The sequence below is a fragment of the Scyliorhinus canicula genome, chromosome 9 (assembly GCF_902713615.1).
Source record: "Scyliorhinus canicula chromosome 9, sScyCan1.1, whole genome shotgun sequence".
Lineage (NCBI taxonomy): Eukaryota > Metazoa > Chordata > Chondrichthyes > Carcharhiniformes > Scyliorhinidae > Scyliorhinus > Scyliorhinus canicula.
This window is the reverse complement of record NC_052154.1, coordinates 189,125,510-189,138,890: the sequence shown is the minus strand read 5'-3', so window position 1 is coordinate 189,138,890 and position 13,381 is coordinate 189,125,510.

Here is a 13,381-nt window from a genome sequence, read left to right as displayed (position 1 = left end):
CCTGCTACTTTGAGCATTAAGACAAGGCTGACCATTTGCCAACAATCTTCACTTGCAACCATCATCAGCCAGAAGTGCCGAATGGATGTTCCATCCCGGCCTAATTCTGAGCTCCCAGCATCACAGATTGATCTTCAGCCAATTGGATTAATTCATCTCATAAACGTGCAGGAGATTTGAGAAGGTGATTCAAATGGTGGTCTATCTATCACCAAAAGAAAAGGCCGCAATGCGACATACAGCACATAGGACCAAACCGGAACACCGATCATGCCGGTCCCAATCCGGGACGGCTTTTAAGGGCTGATTCTATGTGTTCCAGCTGATAAGCCTCGTCCCATCAGCGAGGGGAGTTTGTATTCCACGAGCCCCAAGGGAAGATCAATCAGGTCACCCCCTCATGAGGGTCTCATGAGGGTTTTTACACATGTGATATTAAGGAATAGCAGAAGTAACTGGATACAGCAAAGGTTTTATAGAATAGAACAGTACTGCACAGAACAGGCCCTTCGGCCCTCGATGTTGTGCCGAGCAATGATCACCCTACTTAAACCCACGTAACCCGTATACCCGTAACCCAACAATCCCCCCCATTAACCTTACACTACGGGCAATTTAGCATGGCCAATCCACCTAACCCGCACATCTTTGGACTGTGGGAGGAAACCGGAGCACCCGGAGGAAAACCACGCACACACGGGGAGGACGTGCAGACTCCACACAGACAGTGACCCAGCCGGGAATCGAACCTGGGACCCTGGAGCTGTGAAGCATTGATGCTAACCACCATGCTACCGTTTTGCGCCCTGACAACATCCCGGAAGTAACTGCCAATCTAGCTGCACTCATAGCTAAGTTGTTCCAGTACAGCTACAACAATGGCATCTATCCAACAAGGTGGAAAATTGCCCAGGTATGCCACGTCCTCAAAAAGCAGGAAAAATCCAAACCGGCGAAATCCCACCCAATCAGTCTATTTTCAATTAGAAACAAAATGTTGGAAGTTGTGGTCAGCAGTTCTATCAAAGGTGACACTTACCCAGCAATTATCTGCTCGCTAATGTTCAGTTTGGGTTCACCAGTGTCACCGACCTCATTGCAACCTGTGATGAATGTAACTCTGTAATTCACACTGTGATATATATATGAGACTGTACGATTGTAAGCGCAGTTGTGTTGCCCGACCACTAGGGGGAGTAGCTCTGGGAATGCTTAGGAGTTTGTACAGGGCTCCCCCCTTGGCTCCGCCCACGGCTCCTCCCCCTGGACTGCTGTATAAATATCGATGCCCAGAGCCAGCCGACCAGTTCATCAAGAGTTCAACGTGTAATAGGCTGGCTCTGTAGTAAGTAGATTAAAACCACTGTTCATATTTCAAAGCACGTGTCTAGTGAATTGATGGTCTCATCACAACCTTGGCCCAAAAAAGGGTGAATTTCAGAGGTGAGGTGACAGTGATTGCTCTGGACATTTAGACAGTATTTGATAGAGTTTGGCATCAATGAGCTCCAGCAAAATTTAAGTCAACACGAGTCATACTGCGCACAAAGAAAGATGGTCGTTGTCGTTGGAAGTCAATCAACATTGCAGGGGTTCATCAGGATTCTGGAGAGTGGATCCCCTCAGTGTATAAAACGGGTCTAAGTGCTGCCTCATTGCGGAGTTCCCCCTAAGGCCCCTGACCTACACAGGTGGGCATTAGATAGTGGGGTGTTTCTCTGTGCTCCAAGCACTGAGAAGCACTCGGCTAATCTTGAGGGCTACGAGACTCTGCCCCGATTCGGGTAAATCATACCCAATATCGCTGTTCCTTAGGACTGAGCTTAGGAGGAACTTCTTCATCCAAAGGGTTGTGAATCTATGGAATTCCTTGCCCGATGAAGCAGTTGAGGCTCCTTCATTAAATGTTTTTAAGGTAAAGATAGATAGTTTTTTGAAGAATAAAGGGATTAAGGGTTATGGTGTTCGGGCCGGAAAGTGGAGCTGAGTCCAAAAAAGATCAGCCATAATCTCATTGAATGGCGGAGCAGGCTCGAGGGGCCAGATGGCCTACTCCTGCTCCTATTTCTTATGTTCTTATGTTCACTGTTGCTGGGTCAAAATCTAGAACTCCCTCCCTATCAGCACTGTGGGAGTACCTAGACCACTTGGATGTCAGTGATTCAAGAGGATTTATCACCAGCCCCTTCTCTTTTTTTGGAAATGTTTTTTATTGAGTTTTCATATTTTATATCCAACAAATTACAAATTATTAGAAAAAAAAACACACAAAAATTAACATGTATATTTACAGGTAAGCATCTTCATAATAACAACTGTGGCCACCCCCTTTAACCGGCATACATATTTTACATTCCTCAATATGGCCGAGGCACATGTTTATAGGCATTTATTTACAATTTGGTTTTGGGCCTTAGCTTGCCATCAGACTGTCACCAGCCCCTTCTCAAGGCCAATTAGGAATGTACAAAGAATGCTGGCCTTCCAGTGTATCTTACATCCTGTTAACACATAGAAAAAGGGCAGGACGCGGACAAAAATCAATTCCATTGTCTAACCTACCACAAGGCAATACCTTGGGAGATTCACTAACATTTGATTAATAATACAAGTGGTGCCAACAAATCAAGGAGCAACAGCAATTAGCTGAACATGAATTCACTGCCCGAGTAAGCGGACCGGCCTTTTTGTTTTGCAAATTAGAATCAGGCCAGCTCGCTCTAATTGTTTTTCCCACTAATATATTTCTTAATAAGGTGAAGGATCAAGCGAGTTCAGTGCTCCACTGGGGGGGGGGGGGGGGGGGGGGGGGGGTACCTCAGGTTAATTCTATCTTTGTACATAGAGTCGCAAAACAAATGAATATTATTTGTCAGATCGTGTTGCATATTTTTATCAACGGAAGAAATATAAACATATTTTGAAGCTAAAGTGGGTCACACTGAATCATCATGCATTATATAGCTTGCAAGCTGAATTAAAGAAAAGCAAATATTGAACTGTTTCCAGTACTTTGGCCATTGCCTCATAAAGCTGTGGCCACTATAATATTTGATAGGCTTTTGTGAGCAATTTCACAAACGTCACCAGATCCAAGTACTATTAGATCCTTATGGGAATGAGGCAGGGCTGCCTGTTATCCCATTCCTGTTTGCACTGGCAATTGAGCTACAGGCCATCGCTCGCAGATTGACAGAGTGGTGGTCGGGCATTCAGAGACGGGACAGGGAGGACAGAGTTTCATGACCTGCTATCTGTGTGTCAAACCCCCTGGCCAGCATGGGAAAGATAACAGTGCTCCTTAGAGAGTTCGGAGAGTTCTTAGGATATAAACTCAACTTGGGGAAGAGCAAAATCTTCCATTGAACCCCTGAGGGGAGGAGCGGAGCTGGAGGAACTGTCATTTAAAATTACTCAAACCAAGTTCAGGTACCTGGCGATACAGATAGCTCACAACTGGATGAGGTTCCACAAGTAGAACCTCTCCAACCTAGTGGAGGAGGTGAAGATGAACCTCCATGATGGGACGCACTCCCGCTCTCGCTAGTGGGAAGGGTGCAGACGATCAAAATGAACGTGCTGCCCAAGTTCCTCTTCATATTCAGATCACTCCCGATCTTCATCCCAAATCCTTCTTCACTGGGTTTGATAAGCTTTGTCTGGGGGAGGGGTAAACCCGAGGGTATGGAAAGCCATGTGGTAGTGGCCAGCTTAAAGACCTGGAACCAGTTCAGGCAGCTTTAAACTTGATTGTAAGTCTATAGAGGCCCCAATCTGCAACAACCCATAATTTTACACCCGCTAAGACAGACGCCACGTTTAGGACATGGAAAGTGGACAGAGGGACCTTGACGGTAAAGGGCATGTATGTGGACAGTAGATTACGACCCTGGGGGGAACTAATGGAGAGGCTCCAACTTCCGAAAGCGAACGAGGTTTGTTACTTGCAGCTGTGCTATTCTCTCCGTAAAGGGACCAAGGTGTTCCCCCAGCGACTAGGACACACACTTTTGGACACAATGGTAGAGCTGGACTGGCTGGGGGGAGCCAAACGTGGCGACATATACGGACGTCTTGTAGAACAGGTCAGGATCCCATTGGACAAAATGGGACAGAAATGGGGGGAGGAACTGGACGTGGAGATAGGGGAGGACTTTGTATTGAGGTGCTGCACAGGATCAACTCCACCTCCTATTGCGCAGGGCTAAGCCTAATGCAAATCAAGGTGATGCACAGAGAGCACCTAACCAAGCTGCGGATAAACGGATCCTTCCCAGAGTTGGAGGACAAGTGGGAGCGGTGTTAGGGGAGCGCGACCAACCATGCCCACATCTTCTGGTCTGCCCTTGACTCAATGGATTTTGGACAGGATTCATCGAGGCCATGTCAAGAAACATGGGGGTTAAGATGGACCCATGCCCATTTGTGGTGGCCTTCGGGATTTCAGAGCACCCAGAGCTCTTCACAGGGAAAGGGGCAGATGCCCTAACCTTCGCCTCCCAGCGGAGACTTCTACCAGGATGGAAGTCGGCAGCCATGGCCCTCAGACCTGGCTGAATTCCTGAAGCCAGAGAAAATAAAATTCTCAATCAGAGGATCGGACGGCGCTTGGAAATAAATTTACCAATCTATTCGAAGATGTGTTTGTGACCAGCAACCGGGGGATGGGGGGGACAGGAAGGGGGTTTGGGGGGGAGGCATGGGGGTTGTGGGAGGAGGGACAACAGCCGGGGGTAAGGGGGGAACGCACAGAACACAGAGTTGAAATTGTGAGACAGTCACTACACCTGTAGGGGCACAGGTCCCTCCCGGACAGAGCACCCTTCTCATCCTCTGTAATCGATGATTCAGTATGATTCTCTCCGTCTCTATAAATAATGTATTCTCTGCACTATGCACACTAATGTAAATAAGGGAATGCTATTACTGGGACAACTATCACAGACGCTGTGACAACCTGTGATACATATGTTGTTGTTGTGTTGTTTTAATTCTGGTTAGTAAATTTTGATATAAAAACCCCAATAAAAATATTTTTCAAAAAAAGGTCTGACAGATTATTAGGGCAAACCTGCTAATAATAATGATCTTTATTATTGTCACAAGTAGTCTTGCATTAACACGGCAATGAAGTTACTATGAAAATCCCCTCGTCGCCACATTCTGGCGCCTGTTCGGGTACACAGAGGGAGAATTCAGAATGGCCAAATTACCGAAAAGCACGTCTTTGGGGATTTGTGGGAGGAAACCGGAGCACCCGGAGGAAACCCAAGCGGACACAGGGAGAACGTGCAGACTTCGCACAAACAGTCACCCAAGCCGGGAATCGAACCTGAGACCCTGGGGCTGTGAAGCAGCAGTGCTATCCACTTTGTTACCATGCCGCCCATACTTACATTGAAGTGATTGGGGTTTGGGCTGCAGGGACCACGCATATGCTGAAGCTAGAAAGGCTATAGGGAACGGGGATCTCGAAGTCTGCCGACTCTTAGTTATGATGTGGCGATGCCGGCGTTGGACTGGGGTGGGCACAGTAAGAAACCTTACAGCACCAGGTTAAAGTCCAACAGGTTTATTTGGAATCAAGAGCTTTCGGAGCGTAGCTTTCGATGCATACACTCACCTGACAAAGGAGTTACGCTCTAAAAGCTAGTGATTCCAAATAAACCTGTTGGACTTTAACCTGGTGTTGTAAGACTTTTTACTGGACTCTTAGTTAGGCCACACTTGAAATATAATATTCAATTCTGGTCACCACACTACCAGAAGGATGCGGAGGCTTTAGAGAGGGTGCAGAAGAGGTTTACCAGGATGTTGCCTGGTACGGAGGGCATTCGCTATGAGGAGAGGTTGGATAAACTCAGTTTTTTCTGACTGGAACGAAGGAGGTGTTGGGCGACCTGATAGAAGTCTACAAAATTATGAGGGGCATGGACAGAGTGGATGGTCAGAAGCTTTTTCCCAGAGTGGAAGAGTCAATTACTAGCGGACATAGGTTTAAGGTGCAAAGGGCAAAGTTTAGAGATGTGCAAGGTAAGTTTTTTACACAGAGAGTAGTGGGTGCCTGGAACTCACTGATGGAGGAGGTGGTGGAAGCAGGTGCGATAATGACATTTAAGGGCCGTCTTGACAAATACATGACTAGGATGGGAAAAGAGGGGTATAGACCCCGGAAGTGTAAAAGGTTTTAGGTTAGACAGGAAACATGGTCGGTGGAGGCTTGGAGGCTTGTTCCTGTGCTGTACTTTTCTTCGTTCTTTGTTCTGCACGGGCCAGTACTCAGGGAAAATGTCGAACTACTTTCAGCCAAAATGGACAAATGGAAAATAATTCCTAGTTGCTTGTAAAGGCGATTGTTTCTGCCATACTTGTCATTCAGCAAATTGAAAGGGTGGGAGTATAGACCATCTGATCCGGGATCCCAAAATGGCAGGAAAAACTGGTATCGTGGATGCGTTTGATGGGGATTGTGAGACATGGAATTCATAGGAGGACAGACTCCATTTATTTCTCAAGGCAAATCAAACACTGGAGGAAGTAAAGGCCGCAACATTTCTCAACTCAGTAGAATGCAAAGTGTTTAGGCTGCTGCAGAATTTATTTCAGTCAGAAAAGCCAGGAGATAAGTTCGACATTGAATGAATAAAAATCTTAGAGGGACATTTCTCTGCTAGACCATTATTGATTGGAGAAAGGATTTAGTTCCACCGTCATAGTCAGGAAGAAGGTGAAAGCATTTTATAGTTCATCGTGTTTTTAAGAAGGTTAGCTAAATATTGTGAAATTGGTGCAACACTTAACGATACTTTGCGTGACAGGCTGGTTTGTGGACTCTGCAGCAAAGCTATTCAGAGGAAGTTGCTTACTGTAAGTGATTTAACTCCAAGAGCAGCTGTGGAAGTTGCCACAACTCTGGAGCTGGCAACAAGAGGAACTTGACAAGTAGGGGCTGGAGCAAAGATCCATAAAATGGATACCACATGGAACAAGACTGCAAAGGTGCAACCACGACACCACTTTACACAGGTTGGACACTGAGCTGGGGAATGCTGGAGTAAAACGAATGCAAGAACCACGGCAACATTGCCAAAGCATGTTAGGCTCAGAAAACTTCTCCGACACTAAGAAAGTTCAAGAAAAAGAAACATAGCTTAGCAGTCTAGTCGTATCTACCAATTAATGGATGAAACTCAACATCCATTCAAAAGGCATGGTAACTGGGCTACTGCAGGAGTTAAAGCTAGGTGTCTTGTCAATGCAGGGCAAACAACAGCATTTTTGGGCATATCCAAAATTTGAGGTCATGAAATTAAAATGGAAGTGGATACGGGCGCAGCAATATTGTTAACGCCTGACACAATTTATCATCAAAAGCTGAGGCATCCGCCTTTAAAACTGTCAAATGTGATCCTAAAGACGTACACTGCAGAATTTGCACCATTAAAATAATAATCATTTATTGTCACAAGTAGGCTTCAATGAAGTTACTGTGAAGGATGCATTATGGTGAAAGTAGAAGCAAATGGACAGACAAGCAAAGTTGCCTCTTCACGTTGTCTGTGGATCCATTCCTACTCCATTTAGCAGCGCATGGTTGGCTAAGATATGGCTTAACTGGGAAACAGTCAATCAATTAGTGGATTCAAAGAGCAACTTGCAACAACTTCTGAAGAAGTACGATGAAGTGTTCGAATATTTGCTTGGCTCTATGACTGGAATTGAGGTACAGATGAAAATCAAGCCAGGCTGCACACCCAAATATCTCAAAGCTATAATCATACCATACTCCATCAGACCTAAAATTGAAGAAAAACTAGATAGATTAGTATGAAAATTGGTCAAACCTGTTGCTACAAGTGATTGGGCAACACAATTGTTCCTGTATTAAAACGGGATGGCTCAGTGATAATTGGTGGAAATTTTAAAACTACTAGTAACCCAGTATTGCACATGGGTCATTATCCACTGCCGCTAATTGAAGACTTTGCTATCGCTGTGCTTAGTTCTTTATGCCTATCATATGCTTTCTTTTCTGTTTAATTTTCCCCTTTATTAGTCCAGGCAACCGGAGGGGGGGATGGAGAGTCTAGATTTGGCAGGCCAACTCTTATTTTTGGAGGGGACGTGTCTACTCTGCACATTTAGGATTCCTCCTTTTAATGCTTCCTGCTGGTTTTCCACAGATTTATTGTCTAGCGGTGCTGGTCAGTCCACCTCACCTCACCTTTGCATTTCTACAAATTTTGCCTCCCCCCAGTTCAAAATTTGTACTCCTGCTTTATCTCTGTCCTTTTCCGTGGTAATGCTGAATCTAACTGAACTGTGATCACGATCACCGATATGATCGGCAACTCTCACTTCACCCACATACCCTTCTTTGTTCTCCAAGGCCACATCTAGAATTGCATCTTCCTCCCTGTAGTGTGACTGACCCCTTTTTTATTTCGAAGTTCACCCTTATAGTTCTGTACGTTGATCCATTTAGCACATCATTCCTTTTCACAACTGCAATTGATTATTTAATCATTAGTGCTACTCCCCCTCCTTTTTTAATCACCCGCTCTGTCCTGCCTAACAACTTGTGTGCAATAATTCAAGCATTCCATCAACGCATCAAAGGATCTGGGGACAATGGCGAGAAGATTAAACAAATTCCTCATGCCTTACAGGATCGTTGTACATGCTACCACGCAGAGTTCAATAGCATTGTTGTTCTTACAAGGGCATGCTACAAAACAGTTTGATTTGAATGAAATGAAATGAAAATGGCTTATTGTCACGAGTAGGCTTCAATGAAGTTACTGTGAAAAGCCCCTAGTCGCCACATTCCGGCGCCTGTCCGGGGAGGCTGGTACGGGAATCGAACCGTGCTGCTGGCCTGCTTGGTCTGCTTTAAAAGCCAGCGATTTAGCCTGGTGAGCTAAACCAGCCCCTATTTGTTAACTTCACCTGATATTTCAGAGATTGCCAAACTTCAACAAGCACAAAATGCTAGGAGGGAGACAAAAAACCTAAAAAGTGAGTATTCATCCAGGGAGAGAGAGTGCTAGCTAGGAGCCCCACCACCAACGAGATGTTGGGTACCTGCTATGAGCCTAGCAAAGACAAGCCCAATATCGTACACCGTACAGGCGGGTGATGAAAGAGTTTGGCGAGGTCATGCTGATCAGTTACTTGCTGCCTGAAGTGAGGTTGCAGAACTGCTCAAGAAGTTCGACCCTCGGAAAATCTAGAGCGCTATCCTTCGGAATAAAAACCAGAGACAGCGATGAATTCAGATTCTGTTTCTGAGAACGTTTCAATACCCTATTGTAACCGATATTGAAATAACTACCCAAGAAGATCTATCTACAGAAAGGATGGGTGCCTGGATCTCGCTGCTGGAGGAGGTGGTGGACGCAGGGACAATAGTGACATTTAAGGGGCATCTTGACAATCGTGGTCGCCGTGGACAGCGTCGGGGCCGTGACTGATCCAATGTTACTGAGGGGAGTCGTGGCAGGAACTCCGAGTCGTCATCCGGCAGCGAGTGGTCACTTGCGGGGTCCTCGGTGCCGGTCCAAGATGGCGGCGTCCGTCGGCAGCACGTGGTGGGGGGTGAACAAAATGGCGGCATCCGGGGATCGCACGTGGCGTCAGGGGCCCAAAAATGGCGGCGCCCAGTGATCACTCGTGGCGGTGGGTGGTGGGGGCAGCGAGGTCCGCGGGCTGCGTGGGGCACGTGAGGGGCGTGGGGGGGAACCCGTGGTCGCTGCTCAGGACTGCAGCGACCGCCTTTGACTGGCAAACTGCCTCAAAATGGCCCTTTTTGCCGCAGCTTTTACAGGTTGCGGTGCGGGCCGGGCAGCGCGGGCGGGGGTGCTTGGCCTGGCCACAAAAGTAGCAGCGGGGCTCCGTGGGTTTATTGGGGCACCCTGCGGCGCAGGCCTGAGAGGGTTCTGAGTCTGCGGAGGTGAGGGGGGTCGTCGCGTTCCATGCTGCCCAGGGGACCACCGCACGGTCGGGAGCGTACACGCTGGCGTTGCGGTTGGCGATATCGAGAGAGGAGGCGAGAGCCCGTACCTCGGTGAGGCTTAAAGTTTCTTTCTCTAAGAGTCTCTGGCGGATCTGGGAAGATTGAATACCCGCCACGAAAGCATCTCTAATTAAACGTTCGGTGTGCTCGGCCGCAGAAACTTGTGGGCAGGCGCAGTTTCTCCCCAGAACAAGGAGGGTCTGGTAGAATTTGTCTAAAGACTCACCAGGGAATTGCTGTCTCGTGGCCAGCAAGTGCCGAGCGGAGACCTGGTTCACCGGCCGGATGAAATGTCCCTTAAGCAAGTCCATGGCTGCGTCATAGTCTATCGTGTCCTCTATGAGCGTATACACGGTGGTGCCAATGCACGAGTGGAGGATATGCAGTTTATGTTCCCTCGTCGGGCAATTTTCGGCTGTGCTCAAGTAACTATTGAAACACGCCAGCCAGTGTTTAAATGCTGCTGTTGCATTTGCTGCGTGCGGGCTGAGTCGAAGGCAATCCGGCTGGATACGAAGCTCCATCCTTTAAAACTTGTGCATTAAATTGATGCACCATCAATTGGACACGAGACGAAGATGAGATCCAAACGATAGGCTTTAATGCACAAGATGTGTGCCCGGCAGCAGACGTACAGAAGAATGGCCGACTGCCGGGAAGCACGGGTTCTTATATCCCGCCTTTTAGGCGGAGCTACCTACCTCTCAGCCAATCGGCTGAGAGGCACATGACTTACCCGGACCAATGGGCAGCAAGTCCTCTGCACCAATAGCAGCTCACTTCTAAGGTACCGTAATATCCCTAGCCATACTGCCACAATGGGAATAGAGGGATACAGACCCAGGAAATGTAAAAGATTTTAGTTTATACGGACAGCATGGTGGCCACAGGCTTGGAGGGCCGAAGGGCCTGTTCCTGTGCTGTACTTTTCTTTGTTCTTTGAATGAGGGAACTTCCAAGGTCGCAAGTAGTCAAGTTCAAAAACACTGAATTCTACCAAAAAAGGAATAGACGTCCAACACAGATGCTGTCTTACTGAATTTATAATAATAATAATAATCTTCATTATTGTCATAACGACGAGTCAGAATACAGGAGAGAGATAGAGAACCCAGTGGAGGTGCAATGACAACAATCTATCCCTCAATGCCAGCAAAACTAAAGAGCTGGTCATTGACTTCAGGAAGCAAAGTATCGCACACACCCCTGTCTGCATCAATGGGGCCGAGGTAGAAATGGTTAACAGCTTCAAATTCCTAGGGATGCACATCACCAAAAATCTGTCCTGGTCCACCCACGTCAACGCTACCACCAAGAAAGCACAACAGCGCTTATACCTCCTCAGGAAACTAAGGAAATTTGGCATGCCCACACTAACCCATACCAACGTTTACAGATGCACCATAGAAAGCATCCTATCTGGCTGCATCACAGCAACTGCTCGGTTCAGGACCGCAGGAAACTTCAGAGAGCCGTGAACAGAGCCCAGTACATCACACGAACCCGCCTCCCAGCCATTGACTCCATCTACACCTCCCGCTGCCTGGGGAAAGCGGGCAGCATAATCAAAGTCCCTCCCACCCGCTAACTCACTTTTCCAACTCCTTCCATTGGGCAGGAGATACAAAACACTGAGTTCATGCACGAACAGACTCCTAAACAACCCTCTTATGGACTGACCTGATTAATACGACACTCCTGTATGCTTCACCCGATGCCGGTGTCTATCTATTTACATTGTGTATCTCGCGTTGCCCTATTATGTATTTTCATTTTCTTTTCTTTTCATGTACTAAATGATCTGTTTGTGCTGCTCACAGAAGAATACTTTTCACTGTCCCTCGGTACACGTGACAATAAACAAATTCAATCCAAGTAGGCTTACATTAACACTGTAATTAAGTTACTGTGAAAAGAACCTAGTCGCCACATTCCGGCGTCTGTTCGGGTACACAATGTCCGAAACACCAAACAGCACGTCTTTCGGGACTCGTGGGAGGAAACCGGAGCACCCGGAGGAAACCCACGGAGACACGGGGAGAACGTGCAGACTCCGCACAGACAGTGACCCAATCCGGGAATCGAACACAGGTCCCTAGCACTGTGAAGCAACAGTGCTAACTACAGTGCTGCAGTGTTAATGCACAGTAGATGCGTTGTATAAATAAATTTTAAGCATTGACATTGCACTAATGAAATAATGAGGGAAGGGAGTTACGTGTCAGGGAGTACAAAGAGCGGCACGGAGGCACAGTGGTTAGCACTGCTACCTCCCAGTGCCAGGGACCCAGGTTCGATTCCGGCTTTGAGTGACTGTGTGGAGTTTGCGCATTCTCCCCGTGTCTGCGTGGGTTTCCTCTGGGTGCTCTGGTTTCCTCCCACAGTCCAAAGATGTGCAGGTTCGATGGATTGGCAATGCTAAATTGCCCCTTAGTGTCCAGGGATGTGCAGGTTCAGTGGGATTATGGGGATGAGTAGTGGGGTGGGCCTAGGTGGAGTGCTCTTTCGGAGGGTGGGTGTCGACCCGATGGGCTGAATGGCCTTCTTCTGCACTGTCAGGATTCCTTGATTCCTGCTGGTTATGCGTCACGTGATGCGTAGTGATGTCAGCAGAGTATTTGTGCGGCCTTTGAGCAGATCGCCATCTTTGATTGTGTGAGCAACACCTCTTAATTAACCTCTCATTGTGTTTTACAATAATCCAGAGTGTGTGCACTTCCATAACTTTTTTTTGTGATAACCAAGAAATACAAAATCAAACTCAAAGTAGTAAATGGCTACAGGGTTACTGTGTTCAGTGGGGATGCATTTCCTGCTGACTCTCTGGGTAGTGAGGTGGGAAAATCCACCATCTGAAAAGTCCTGCTCATTGTCTGATTCACAACCTGGACCATTAAACATTGGCATGCAGACAGATACAGATGGCTGAAACCAAGTTATATTCACATGGTCAGCGCCATATAGAAAAATGAGAGGTATTCACATGCTGAGAGACTTCTAGTACTCAGCAATCTCTGCTAAGTGAGTCCTGGTCGAAAGGGAACATGATGAGCGATGCTGGAAATGCTTCATTTGACGGCCCTGGGAAACTGGCCAATTGAACAGCAGCTCAAAAGGACGAAAAAGCTTATTCTGCTGCTGTTGCTGCTGTCAAAATGTTTAGTGCTGGAAGAACCCAGGCAACTCTAATCCACAGCAGTGAATCGGCACAGAGCTGGACGCAGCATGCCACAGGGTTTGATGTATAATCAGACAGAGAATAGCGAATGGCGATCTGAAACGTTGTCGGAGCTCTGAAAAGGTTTTGAGCCGTCCAGAAAGTCAATGTGGCTTCCGATCAAACCATGATTTTCACTGCCCAGCAAC